The 12,864-nt window shown below is 38.4% G+C and overlaps 1 protein-coding gene and 1 long non-coding RNA gene across 2 annotated transcripts in view; one reads left to right on the forward strand and one right to left on the reverse strand.

The window, feature by feature from the left end:
• LOC124175674 (obscurin) overlaps window positions 1-12,864 on the reverse strand; it is a 201,513-nt gene that overhangs the window by 156,504 nt on the left and 32,145 nt on the right. The window lies entirely within an intron of this gene.
• The window catches only part of LOC124175675, a 153,800-nt gene that overhangs the window by 131,852 nt on the left and 9,084 nt on the right, over window positions 1-12,864 (forward strand). The window lies entirely within an intron of this gene.

Here is a 12,864-nt window from a genome sequence, read left to right on the forward strand (position 1 = left end):
GCAACGGTGAAATTTTTCTCGATAAGTTTCGCAAGAATATTATAAGAAGACGTGAAAGTAAGAAATCTGTTGGTATAAAAAAAAAAAAAAAGAAACGAAAAAATTCTGGAATAGATTATTTAAATGAATTCTTTTTGAGTGAAATATTTAAGACTCATTTTGTGCTTCTTTTCAATTTTTTTCACGATATTTTGCAATTCCTTTTACGGACTCTTAAATTTCTTTGTGATTACAGATAAAATAAAAAATCGATTAAGAAATAGCCCGAAAACAGTTTTCATTCTCGAGAGAGCGGTTAATTAAGTCTGTTGAAAATTTATCGGTCGGAATAAAGTTATTTGTAGGTTTGACTAAATTCAGTTCAATCACGTATCGTATCAGTGAATGCCGCCATGTGTTAGTATTACCTACTTCAGAAATCAAAAATTTTGCATCGTGTGTGTCGAAAAAAAAAAAAAAAAAAAAGTATAAATCCAATATGTAGAATCGAATCGTTTCGAAAATTCGAGAGGAATAAGAAGAATCTCGTTGAAACAGAGCGAGAGCAGTAAACTATCGATTTTCCGAATCCCTGATCGCCGATCGTAGCGAAGACAAGGGATTCACGAGTCTCGGCCGGACTTTTTAACGAACGTGAATTTTTCACGACGGTAACAATACAAACGGTTTTTAATCCAAAGAACCGAGCCCGTGACCGTTAGATTGGCGAAATTAATTATTCGCAAGCGAGCGGTGAGTTCGGGGCGGGTGGTTTTTTTTTTTTATATATTTCTTTCTTTCTTTTGGTCCCCCCCTCTTTTTAACCAGAATTATTATCATCATACTTCTTTCATTATATATTTCCGCTGGGTTCTTTATTTCCTTTTTATTGCTTTCGGTGTGGCGAGAGATTTGTAATTATTGCTTTCCCTTATATATTATATTATAGCCGCGTTGAGAGATTGCGTAGCTGAAAAACCCTAATTAAAATTTTCATTCAAGACTCGGCTCCCATAATTGCACGCTTTGTTCGATCCGACCTGCAGAGGACGGTTTATTGTAATCCCGGCTCCTCCCACGAGTGTTCCGATTCCCAATAATCAGTACTCGCATCGTCGGATCGACGATGTCAGTTTGTTATCGCGAACAAGAACCCCGGCCAAACAACTCCGAAACAACCGTTACGGCGGTTACATGCCTGCCTCCATGTTTTACACAACCGTAAAGTACCCGTCGCTTGCCCATACGGTATACGTTCAACGCACAATACGTAGGTAGGTGCCGATTTTACCTACATACAGTTGCCGCAGATGTTTATTGCCCAACTGCGACGATGTTTTACTCTTCATCGACAGCTCGAGCCATAATTATTATGCAGATAACCCCCGCAAGCGTTAACGTTTTGCGTTAAAATTTTTTATCGATTTTTTCCAAAACCAAACGACTCTCTGTTCCGTTCATTCAACATTGCCACGAATTACCTCGCTCCGCTAACTTTGTTCATCGGATTTATTTCACAAAAAAGTTAACCTACACTTGTCGTTTATGCGCGGTGCGAAATCTCGCAAACGTTATCGAATCACTCTAAAACGTTTTCAAACTCTTGTGAAATAATTGCAGTCTCAAATAATCGGCGAAAGAATTGCGCGTCGATTGTTTTGGATCCCGTAAAGTCTTTGGAAATTGAATAAAATCCTTTTAAATCCTGTTATGTTAATTTTTTTTTTCATAAGTCCAGAACACATTCTAATGATACTTGTCAGGGATATGAACCGGTGTACGCATTCCATTTGCAAATTTTCTCGTCAATTGAACGAAATACTTGAAAAATGTTGATTAGTGTATGTTTTGGATTCGCTGCAGTCAAATGCGATGAATTGAATTATCGCGAATTGAAGTCCGTTCGCTGATTGCTAGACGTATGCATGATTAACACAGAAATGCAACGACTGTGAGTGCATATCACGGTGATTGTAATTTTCATGCGGTTCCAAATTCACGTTAAATACCGCATATCCAGCTCAAATTATACTCTTTATCAGTGCACAAATTATCCATACGACAACTGAAGATAAGAATGGTGAAACAGATCTACACTTTTGTCACGGTTCAAAAATTGTGCTGAAAATATATTCAAATGTAACTTTAAAATGAACTGATCTCCGCAAATTGGTCAAGTGGGATTCTTTTCCCGACTCGTCGGTAAGTGCAATCGATACAATTAGTTACAAGTAGCAAATCATACACCATACATCGTACACAGTATCAAACTTCGAAACTAGAGTTTGGATGTTCGGATGTTCAGAAAGTGACGTCACTCAAAATTTCTTTTCTCTTGACGTCATCAATCTATGTAGACGAAAATCAGCTAGCCGAATTTCTCAGTCTGGAAACAACCGCGCAGTAGAGCGGACGTACGAGAATCGCGCTCCGGAAATTTCGAGTACCGGGTTCTCAACCTCCTGGATCCTGCGCTCCGGGTCGGTTACTTGGTGACTTTTGACCTTTACGAGTAATTCTCCGTAGTTCCTGCGCTCCAGGTTCCTTTACCTGGTGAATTTCGCCCTCCAGGATTAGCGTTCCCTAGTTCCCGCGCAGTTCAGTGAGCAGTGAGGACGTTAGGTATCTCATTATCTGGTAAAACACTGACATCGAGTAAACGAGCGGACGAGCACAAAAACCAGTCACACTAGGGATCCGACCCCGAACGAGCTTTAGCGAGCGAGGATTTTACAGCTAGTTTATATTAATCAAAAACGTTATTCTTACCTTCTAATTTATCTCAGAATATTGGTGCAAAAACTTATTTACATAATTGTAGGACGAACGATGTTCTTTTCGCGTTGAAGAAGTGTGTAGAATACGTGATGATTCTAAAATAATTAACAATTGATGTTATTTCGTCAAAATTCACAGTTTTTGAAATCTATTTTCTTCATTGAACGGACGTTGTTTCAATCAAACGCAATTCGGCGAACCTTTGAGATCAGCTTTCGGACTTTTCTTTCGCCTTTCAAATTCCGTTTCACGTTTTCCTTTCCGTTCATCCTCGTAAGGATCGGAATTCGCCAGTTGCTGCTCGGCGTCCTAGATCTATTTGTTCAGCTTTACAAAGTAGATGAGCACCTGCATATTGCCTCGAGTAAACCGATTCTCAAAGCAAAATCATGATTATACAGGGTGTATTTATATATATACATATATACATATATATATATATATATATATATATATGTATATATATACATGTGTGTATAACCCTGGATGTCTCTTTGATCCACATGAAACTTGTGTGTTATTCTGCTTCTCCGAGACGCTTCTTTGTACGAAACGTGCGTATTAGGTATCTACGTTAAGGGGAGAAAAAAACAATCTGACGAGAAAAGCAAAGAAGAAAAAAAAAACGCGAATGAAAAATGAGATATTAAAAAAGAATTTAATACTCAGCCAACAAAAATTTCCACCGTCACACTTTTTCCGTCCAATTTACAAATGTGTAATATCATATCACAATAATTCACTGACGTAAATAGACTCGTGCATATTTTACATTATACTTAAGCCAAAAAAGATTATACATAAAATTTTTGTTTTCACACGCCGTGTTCTTCGATAATTTCCTACGAATGACCTATTTTTTCCAGAACACGTCGAGAAATTATCTCAGAATTCCAAATATTGTAACGTTAAAATTACTTGCTGCACAGAAAATTGATACGCTTTGCGTAAAAAAGAAAAAAAATGTCTTCAGGTTGTTTTCGACGTTAACAATTCCAGGAAGTATTCCTATATAGTTAGGTAGAAAATAGATTACGGACGCAGAGTAAAAATTGAGGAATGTGAGTGATAAACTTCGAGTGATCGACTATTTCGCTTGGCGAACGATCCCGCAACGATGGTCGTGAATGAAGTACGGAAGCGCGTTGCTGTACCTACGCATCCTTCACAGACATATTTTACAACCGCTCGTAAGAGAATATATACATATATATATAATAATAATACGTGATGGTATTATAAATAAGTCAAAATAAATTTATCGCGTCATGCAGTAGTTAATATGCAACAATACATATATCAATGCCGCGTGATAAAAGTTTGCGGCAGAGTTTAGTTCAGGTTTAACGGGAGAATCCAGTAAAATCAGTCCGAGCTCTAAATGTCAAAGGCCCGTTTTTCCAGTGGAATAAATTCAAGGTACGTCCGTGAAACGCGTGCGAAACTATTTCAATCCAGATGTTAGACCTTATTTCTGACTTTATTTTTTACTTCTCTCGGACCCTGAAATTTTCTATTAGTTTATAGCGGGTGGTCTAATTTTTTCTCAAGTTTAATCGATCGCATCGGTAACAGAAAAAATGCGACTAAAGACTAAAGTATTACTTATAATAAAAAAGAAAAAAGAAAGAAAAAAACGAACATACCACAATTCAATTTGTTTTCTGAGAAATGTTTAAGAAAGATTGTACGACGTCACTGATTATAACACCGTTAACGGGGAAATCAGTGGTTTTAGCTGTAAAACTTAGATATTTAGTGTTTAGAATTACTGCGCGGCTGGGTTGAACGCTTTAGTATCGATATAAGTGGCTGTCAGAATTTGAGCATTGTCGTTGAGGAGGTAGGGAGACAGAGTTTCGGTTACAACATGAAGCTAACGACTAGGAAAATCCGGTGCTCTTTACCTAATTTCCGGAAGGGTGAGTTCACCCGTCAGAGAAAGTGCGAGTACGTGCAATGTTATCGAGGGGAAGAGGGAGGGGGAGTGGGAGCGGAAAAACTGAGATTAAGAACGCGAAAAGAAAAGTCCGGAAGCCTTGATGAAAGGTTCATCGAATAGCATTTGATTGAAAAACGTTCCTTCGGTTCGGAAAAAACATTTTAAAAACTGCGATTCTTAATGCGATACAAGCTCAATTATTCATCATTTTAGAATTATCACTTACCTATATCATTTTTCAAGTCGCAAAGAGAGGAAGAGGGAGAAGAAGAGATGAAAAGTGAAAACTGAAAAGAAGTAAAAAAAAAAAAAAAAAGTAAAAAATAGCGAGATGATAGAGAGAAAGAGCGAAAGGATCGTAAAGTGTAAAAAGATTCTCCTAAATCTCACGCGAACGGTTGGATCCCATCGTTATACTTTCCCGGTCCATGTAACCCTTTTATTAAAAGTTTTGAACAAAATTTTGTCGGTATTTTTGCTCTTTGTTTTATTCTTGTCTTTTTTTTTCTTCTACTTTTACATGATTTGTTTCTTTCCATTTATCTCTGCATATGTTCATGAAAATAATGAACTTTATTTCAAAGATACAAAACTTAAAATCGTGACACGCAGAACTATAGATTTTATCGTAGCACGAAAGCTCTTCAGAACTGTTTTAACACCAACGAATTAACCATCCATTGACAATTATGGGTAGTTTCTCGGTTTTTAACGTTGTTAGAAATAGTACTTTTATAATATAAAGTGAAATTTACTGAACGATAATTTTGGATAATGTAACAGTTTACATTGTTTATTCGTGGTTCATTTTAATCTTTGAAAATTAAACAGTCGATAATTGGTAAATTTCTTACCCCAAATGAATAATATAAATTTGGAGATGCATTTCTACGTTTTGATTTTGACATTATACTCTGCCATTATATGCGTTAAGAATCTGAGAATTTTGAAGAAGTAACGAAGTCAAATGATTGAATCGTCGGAAAACCCTTAAAGTTTCTACATTTCGATTTTTATATATAATGTATTTCACCCTTCTGTACTCTGAAACATTGAATCAGACGCTCGGCTCTTTGAAATTTTGATATATCCACCCTTCTATTGAGTGCCATTCTACTTTAAAAAAAAAACAATAAAAAAAAAAACCGAATGCTGCCTAATTTGCCTTTCGTGAAACGTCCGTGATGAAAAAAAAGGGTAAGCGCCTTTATGGCAGTACACCCAGTTTTTTGTGCGTTACATCCTTTCGGTCTTTGGTACTTGACCTTTAACTAAAAAATGGATGGTTGTATAAAACGGGTAAAAATATCCTAACACAAATTATTCGTTAAAGTCTTTCAAATTTCAGCTAAAACCGTGATATTTTTTGTCTATGTACGTCAGGGTGGTTCTTAAAAAGTTCATTTTTCAATATCGACCAGCTCACCCTCCAAATTGGTTCTCAATAATTTAAAAATGATTCCCCAATATTTTCAGAATCTTATCTCATCTCTAATTCGTGCCCGTAATAGGGTGGATTAGCTTATTTAACCCCTTCAGGGGCGCATTAAATCCGCCGATCGGATTTCGATAAAATTTGGTACTGGGGGGTTTCTTGGGTCGTTGATTACGAATCTCAACTCGAAATTTGAAAATTCTAATCAGCGGATCCAATACGATGGACCATAATTCAAAAAGTCACTTGATGTTGCCATATTGAATTTTGTAATTTAGAATTGAAATTCGTAATCAGTGACCGAAGAAACTCCCTGTGCCAAATTTCATCCAAATCCGTTCTGTGAATTTAATGTGTCTCTGAAATGGTTAATTGAAGCCGATTTAGGGTGTAAACTGGTTGAAATTCAAAAATGACCTTTGTAAGGACCACCCTTGAGTACGTTGGCCGCGCTGTGCTGCGACGAAAGTGACGAAAGCATTGCCCACGTCTGTAAGGTGCAGAAACAGTAATCGTATTATTTTTCACTTAGGTCGAAGGGTGTTGTGCAGGTCTCTCGGCTGTCGCTACGTCTTCGTTCGCTCGCGTAGCTATATTGTACCAATAACGGGAAGAATGGGGATGGGAATGGGTTGCTGGGGGCGGGGGTTCAGCCATCTTTCTTTTCGTACCTTATACACTCATGACAAACTTTCATTTTTCAACTGTTCCTTCACCTCGTATAGCTGGTATGTACTCATATATATGTATATATAGGTATGTATAAAAGACGCGCGCCTTGCCCTCGACGTTTGCTAGATTACATCGACGTTGTAGACAATTCTTGAGCTCGGCGCCATATTGGCAGGAAATTGCTTTGCACGATGTACCTAAGGCAAGGTGAGTCTTCGCTCCTATTTTTCGTTTCTTGTAAATTACTGCTCCGTGGATCATAAGTAGTATCAACATCAAAATCGCTTCGAAAACTTACCATATCGCATCTAAATATCATTTTTCACTTTCATAGTGTTGTTTCGCAACTATTAAATTTCAATCAGAGCGTGCAAGATTCACTTGATTCTGTGATTACAACCCTTTTGGCATAATTTCAAGTACAAATCTCTACATAAATCTCTACCTCTTGGATCGTTTTATATCTGATCAAAAATCTGTATCATTGTTATATACATAGTCACAAATGATTTCTTTCTATTATTTATCAATTGATTAGCACTTATTTGTTAATTATATTAGGACCAGATTCAAATTAGCTCAAAATCGACTGAACATCCATTTCGATAAACCTGCAAATCCAAAAAACAACTATTTCAATACAATATAAACTCGTGATACGATTGAAATATCACCGAGTGTTCTGGATAAGAATAAAAATCTTGATATTGAGGCTAACTTATTTCCAAACCTTAGAATAGTTTGAGATTCAATAAACGGTAATGCCGCATTATAAAAGACCTGTATTCTGCTGATTCAACTAATCCTTCAAAGTTATTCCGAAGTTTCAAACAGTGATTGTCCTTGTAACTTTTCGTAACGTCAACGTTACAAACTTTGACTTTATACGGACAATTGACAGTAAGTCTTTCCCACTTGTTTGATGATAACAAAATTGATGTTTACGCATCACCAACCGAGCCAATTTGAATAACTCGACGATAATCAATAATCTCAGACCCGGATGAACGGCAGTCGAAGAATCAAAGTGAAAATATGATCTCCCCGTATGGCAGAATGCGCGTGACGGTGAGATTGGAGCCAACAGTTATTCGGATGTCAGTCGGTGTCGGATTACTCGACATCCGGTGATAGATCCGGGTAGATGGATATCTCTGTCGGGCCGATACATCCGGCCGGTATTTCCCGAATAAATGCGCAACTTATCCATTGTGTGTATCCCAATCGTATTTCGATCAGCGTTTTTTGCGAATACCCTCGAAATCCCAGCCGGTTCTTCGTCTCCCGAAGCTCATCCCGTTCATCCTCCTCTATGGATCAGCCGAGAGACTCGCGAGGAGAGAAAGAAGGAGAGAAATTCAGACCGGAGAAAATAGAGCGGGCGAAAGATTGACAGCGACCTTGGTGCGATGCCGATGACGTTAACCCCGAACCCCAACGCTTGTATATATCCACCCCCGCCATATTGGAGCCCAGGAAAAATTACCCCTACTCATCCCTCTGTTTTTCTCGCCTCGCTGACTGCATTCGATTGATTAAAATCGACGCTGATAGACGACGCCTCGCTCGATTCTCCCCAACGATCATTTCGGCTCGTCTGTTGAAACTCTGTTCGAAATTCGAAGCGGTGTAGAAATCAAAATGCGTCGATGGAGAAAAATTTTTGCTACTATCGCTGCTGCACAGTCATTAGCTGTTGTTTGTCGTTTGATACGAACAACAAAAAAAAAAAAGAAAAGAAGATATATACCCAATATGGCCCTGGGTATAAAATGAGATAAAAAAAGAGTATTTTTAACAATGTTTAAACGTATAACTTTGTAAACGATATCAATTTCACTACGATTTCTTAGTATAACTCGAAAAAAAAGAAAACTAAGTTCCGCTTCAGTGACGGATTTGTACTAGTTTTTCAGTTCTTCAAATTTTGATTGAGAAAATGTTGGAAAAATGAAAATTCAAAAATACCCCAATTTCACATCACATCTTCGAGGGGATTTAAAAACTAAGGGACGGGGAAGGGGTGAAAAAAGACCCAGAAAACGCCTCTCGCAGCAATCGAATTTCAAGGGGGGGGGGGGATTAAAATTTACGATGTATATGAACAGCTGGAAGGCTGCTGGGATCTTTTCGAATGCTAGGTATAATGGCCGTACAAGAAATGTTTGATTCAGTGCGGAAGGTGAGCTTTGCGAGAAAAATGATTTGACGTCGGGCTTGCGAATATATGAGAGGGGAGGGGGCGGTATTGGCATAATTTAGCGGGCGGGGATGGCGAAGTTAGTGGGATTCTAGATTGTCGATATCTTAAATCTATGCCGCGGTGCGACCCTATCTCTTCCACCCCCCCCACCCCTTCGGGTTTGAGAATCGGTTTCTTCTTACTTCCGGTCTTTACCCAGCTTCCGCCTGAAGCGACTGCGGTCCGACGATATCTTTCGCGGAGCTTTATTCTCCCCCGCAGACCCGCTGAGGGAATATTTCACCCCCACATTTTCAATTTACTTTTAGAGACGGGCGTTTGTTTTTGCGAACTGTGTGTCTGTGAGGCTGAGCCGATTTCCTGTATCGTTACGGTTATTTATTTTTTTATTTAATTATATTACTTGGGTTTCTTTCTTACCTTTCTTCGTAATCTTTCCATTTTGTATAAAAAGTGAAAGTTTTATTCATTTAAATTAATACGGACAATGCTCGGAGAGAAACCGCGACCCTTTAAATAACAATATCGATATTTCAGTTACACACCGCAAGAATATAAATGTATATATTTTTGTCCACATAATATAATAACACGGTCGAAAAATTATGCAGAAATACGTCTTATCAGTCTATTGCTTTATAAATTATTACGTCCTGAAACCGACAGATATAAGCTCATTCCTGAATTTTTTTTTCTATCCAACCGCAATGTATAATAAGCGCGTCTGCTGCGACGCAGATGTTGGTGATATTAATTAAAGTTCGGAGAGAGGAATCGCACCGGTAAATTCTACTTCTGGTAACTCTCTCGCGTTTCAGTGGGAAGTTTAGCGAATAATGTGTATATATGTATGGGCATATAAATGTAGAGGGAGCGACAGAGAGGGAGGGTGGGGGGGGGGGGAGGGGGGGAGGGATGAAAGCGAAGCCACGTGTAAGGGAGGCCAGGCAAAGATAACGAATACATAGTATTATATACATACGTATCTACATGTACCCACGGTCTGGAAAATATGGGGTTTTAAGTAAAGAGCTTCGGATATATAACATTAACGATAATTACGCGACATTAAAACAAAATTTAAGTTCTCTAATTACGAGATAGTTACGCCGGGCTGCTATCGCTACCTTCTGACTGCATTGGGATACCTTTTGCAGTAGTAATTGACCGACCGGCTCAAGTGCAACGATACACTGCACTCTGCCTGCCTCGCAACTCGTTTCTCTTCCCTGATAAATTCATGCACAGGTATTACTTATCATCACGTTTATATATTATCGGTAAAAATACTCAAGCGACACGAAGTGTGTTCAATTTTCATTTCAATTTCAATTTCATTTGTGAGAAAATTTTGTAATTTCAGTATTTCAATGCAATTCGGATTATTTATAGATTCATTCGAACTCAGCTCTGATGAATTTTCGTCGTTAGTGGGAGAAAATTTTTTCAACATAAACAGTGGTCATTGTAAATTAAGAATATTTTATTAACGAAAATTTCGCAAAAATTACAAGTACGCATAAAAGTATAATTGAGAATTAGATAGAAGTTACGATGCACTTCGTTTCTTCTTTTTTTTTTTCTTAATCCTGCCGCAGGAGTTTCGGGAAGTTGGTTTCTCGGCAGAGGAGCTCTGAATTATCCAGAGAAGACCTGAATAAAAAACAGCTTTATACCAGACCTGTAGCGACTCCTCACTAGGTACACTTTATCTTGAAGCCATAAACATGTCACGTACCATATACCTATATATTACGTATAAATGGATGATATGTGTGTGTGTACAATGGATTGTACCCACACGATAAACTACTTTTTTCTTACATACGTTCATAAAATAGAATTATTAGGAGGATATATTTTCGGAAAAGGGAATTTTTGAATCATGAGAAATAAGTGAGAAGAATTTCTTTGAATATTCGTAATTTCAATAGAAGCTCGCCAAACTGCAAATAGATTTGAAATAGATTGCATGTGAATTAAATAACCGCGCCAAACTCTGTGATAAGAGTCTTCGGCTGAAAATTAAACATTCAATTTACATCCGCGAGTAATAATTTCCAGTTCAAGTCTGTAGATACGTATAATGTCTGCACTAACACACGCGTACGCAAGTCAAAATTATACGTGTATACGTAAAAGCCGTGCTTTTATCCACGTGCTAAAGTATATTTATTGCATGTTGCAGTGGAAGAGGAAGTATAAGAAGCAAATCGTATAATCCTCCAAGTCTGATAGACCAATATTCTTCTGCGAGACTAGGTTGAATCCACTTTCGGCGTGTAAAAGAAAGAATAATAAAAAGACGTAGAGCGGGAGGAGAGAAAATTATTACGAATTTTATGCGCTCTTCGAAACGGTACTACTAGCGAGTTATCGTCCCGTAAATAAATATACACCCCATTTTATCTCTCGCGTCGTGCGTATGCACATACAATATATACAAGTATTAACATTATACCTTGTACCAGCATAAATGTAACAACGAAAATATTCTGTGGAAGTCAACGCCATTTTGGTGTTGATTTTAAGACCACTCAGTGTCAGCAATCAAGCAATTTAATCTGTGTGGACTTTTATTGACACCGTTAATTTTCTGACAGTCCGAGCAGCCACTTTAATTTCAACCCTGACCGATCGAGAGAATAGAAGATGTGAATCGAACTTTTCGAATCCGATTAAAAGGTCCGTCGATTATACGCGGAATGTGTGCATTTTCCGATCATAATCGTGACAAAGTCGCGAAGGATGCGTGCGGTTGAATTTCGCTGCAAGTAACGGGGCGAGGATGCGGTAGCCGCGTTCAAATACGCACGTCGAGTACTTCCGGCGGAGCTTCGCTTCCGGTACCTTCGGGCTAACTACCGGGCTTGAGATATATGGCTTTCGGAGAATCAAGTGAGCGGGAAAAAGGCGGCGGTGGAGGGGGAGGGAGAGGAGAGGAGAGCCTGCAGGCAACGGATGGCGAACCTCGGGCTCCATGGAGTAGCAAGCGGAGGCGGAGGAGGCGGAGGAGGCGGACTCGCACAGATTAGAGATATTTATGGTCCAGTAAATCAGATACTGTCTCCTCGTGCACATAGTCCTGGTGTCACATTGATTAATCAGAATAAGCTTTTCGGATCAAACTGCAGCAGGCAGGCAAGTTTCAGCGCGTTCGCACATCTCGAGCTGCTTGATCTCGGAATAAACGATGTATTTAATTTCGGGGCGGGGTGCAAATTCCACATTTGAAAAGTTCCTAAAGAGTCAAATTTCGAATTTTTTGCCGGCGAAACTTGATGTAAATAAATCAAACTTTTACATTTGAGTTACGAAAGTGGGAAAATAAAGAAGTCCGGAAATCTGAAACATTGAAATTACGAATGATCGAAGATTTTCGGTTCTGTGGTCGTCGTCTGTAACGTTCGTGCCGACATACGAAGCTTTTAGACGATTTCGAAAAATAACTGCGCTGAAACTTGATCACGTATATAAACTGAAAAAAATACTGCAAAAGATTTTTAACAATGGTTAATTTTCGAGTATTTATGGGACGTACAGTCAGGCGGAAATTCGGTCGAAACAGAAACGTGACAAAGCACAGATTTGAAGGGCGTGACTGATCGTGAAACCTGATCGAAAAAGTCTGCGTGAACCAGTAATAAATTTTCAAACACCGAATTTCAACTGGAAATACCTGTTCAACAACGATATCAGAAAAGTAACATTATTTCATTATTTTTCCACTCTTCACTCTCAAATCTAAAATTCTTGTAACACGTCCGGTTCTAACCAAAAATAACTCGGTTTATTCACGAATTTATTCCCTACAAATTCGCAGAGACAAATTTTATTTCTTCTGCTCGTCAGTTG

Source organism: Neodiprion fabricii, chromosome 2, assembly GCF_021155785.1.
Source record: "Neodiprion fabricii isolate iyNeoFabr1 chromosome 2, iyNeoFabr1.1, whole genome shotgun sequence".
Taxonomy (NCBI): domain Eukaryota; kingdom Metazoa; phylum Arthropoda; class Insecta; order Hymenoptera; family Diprionidae; genus Neodiprion; species Neodiprion fabricii.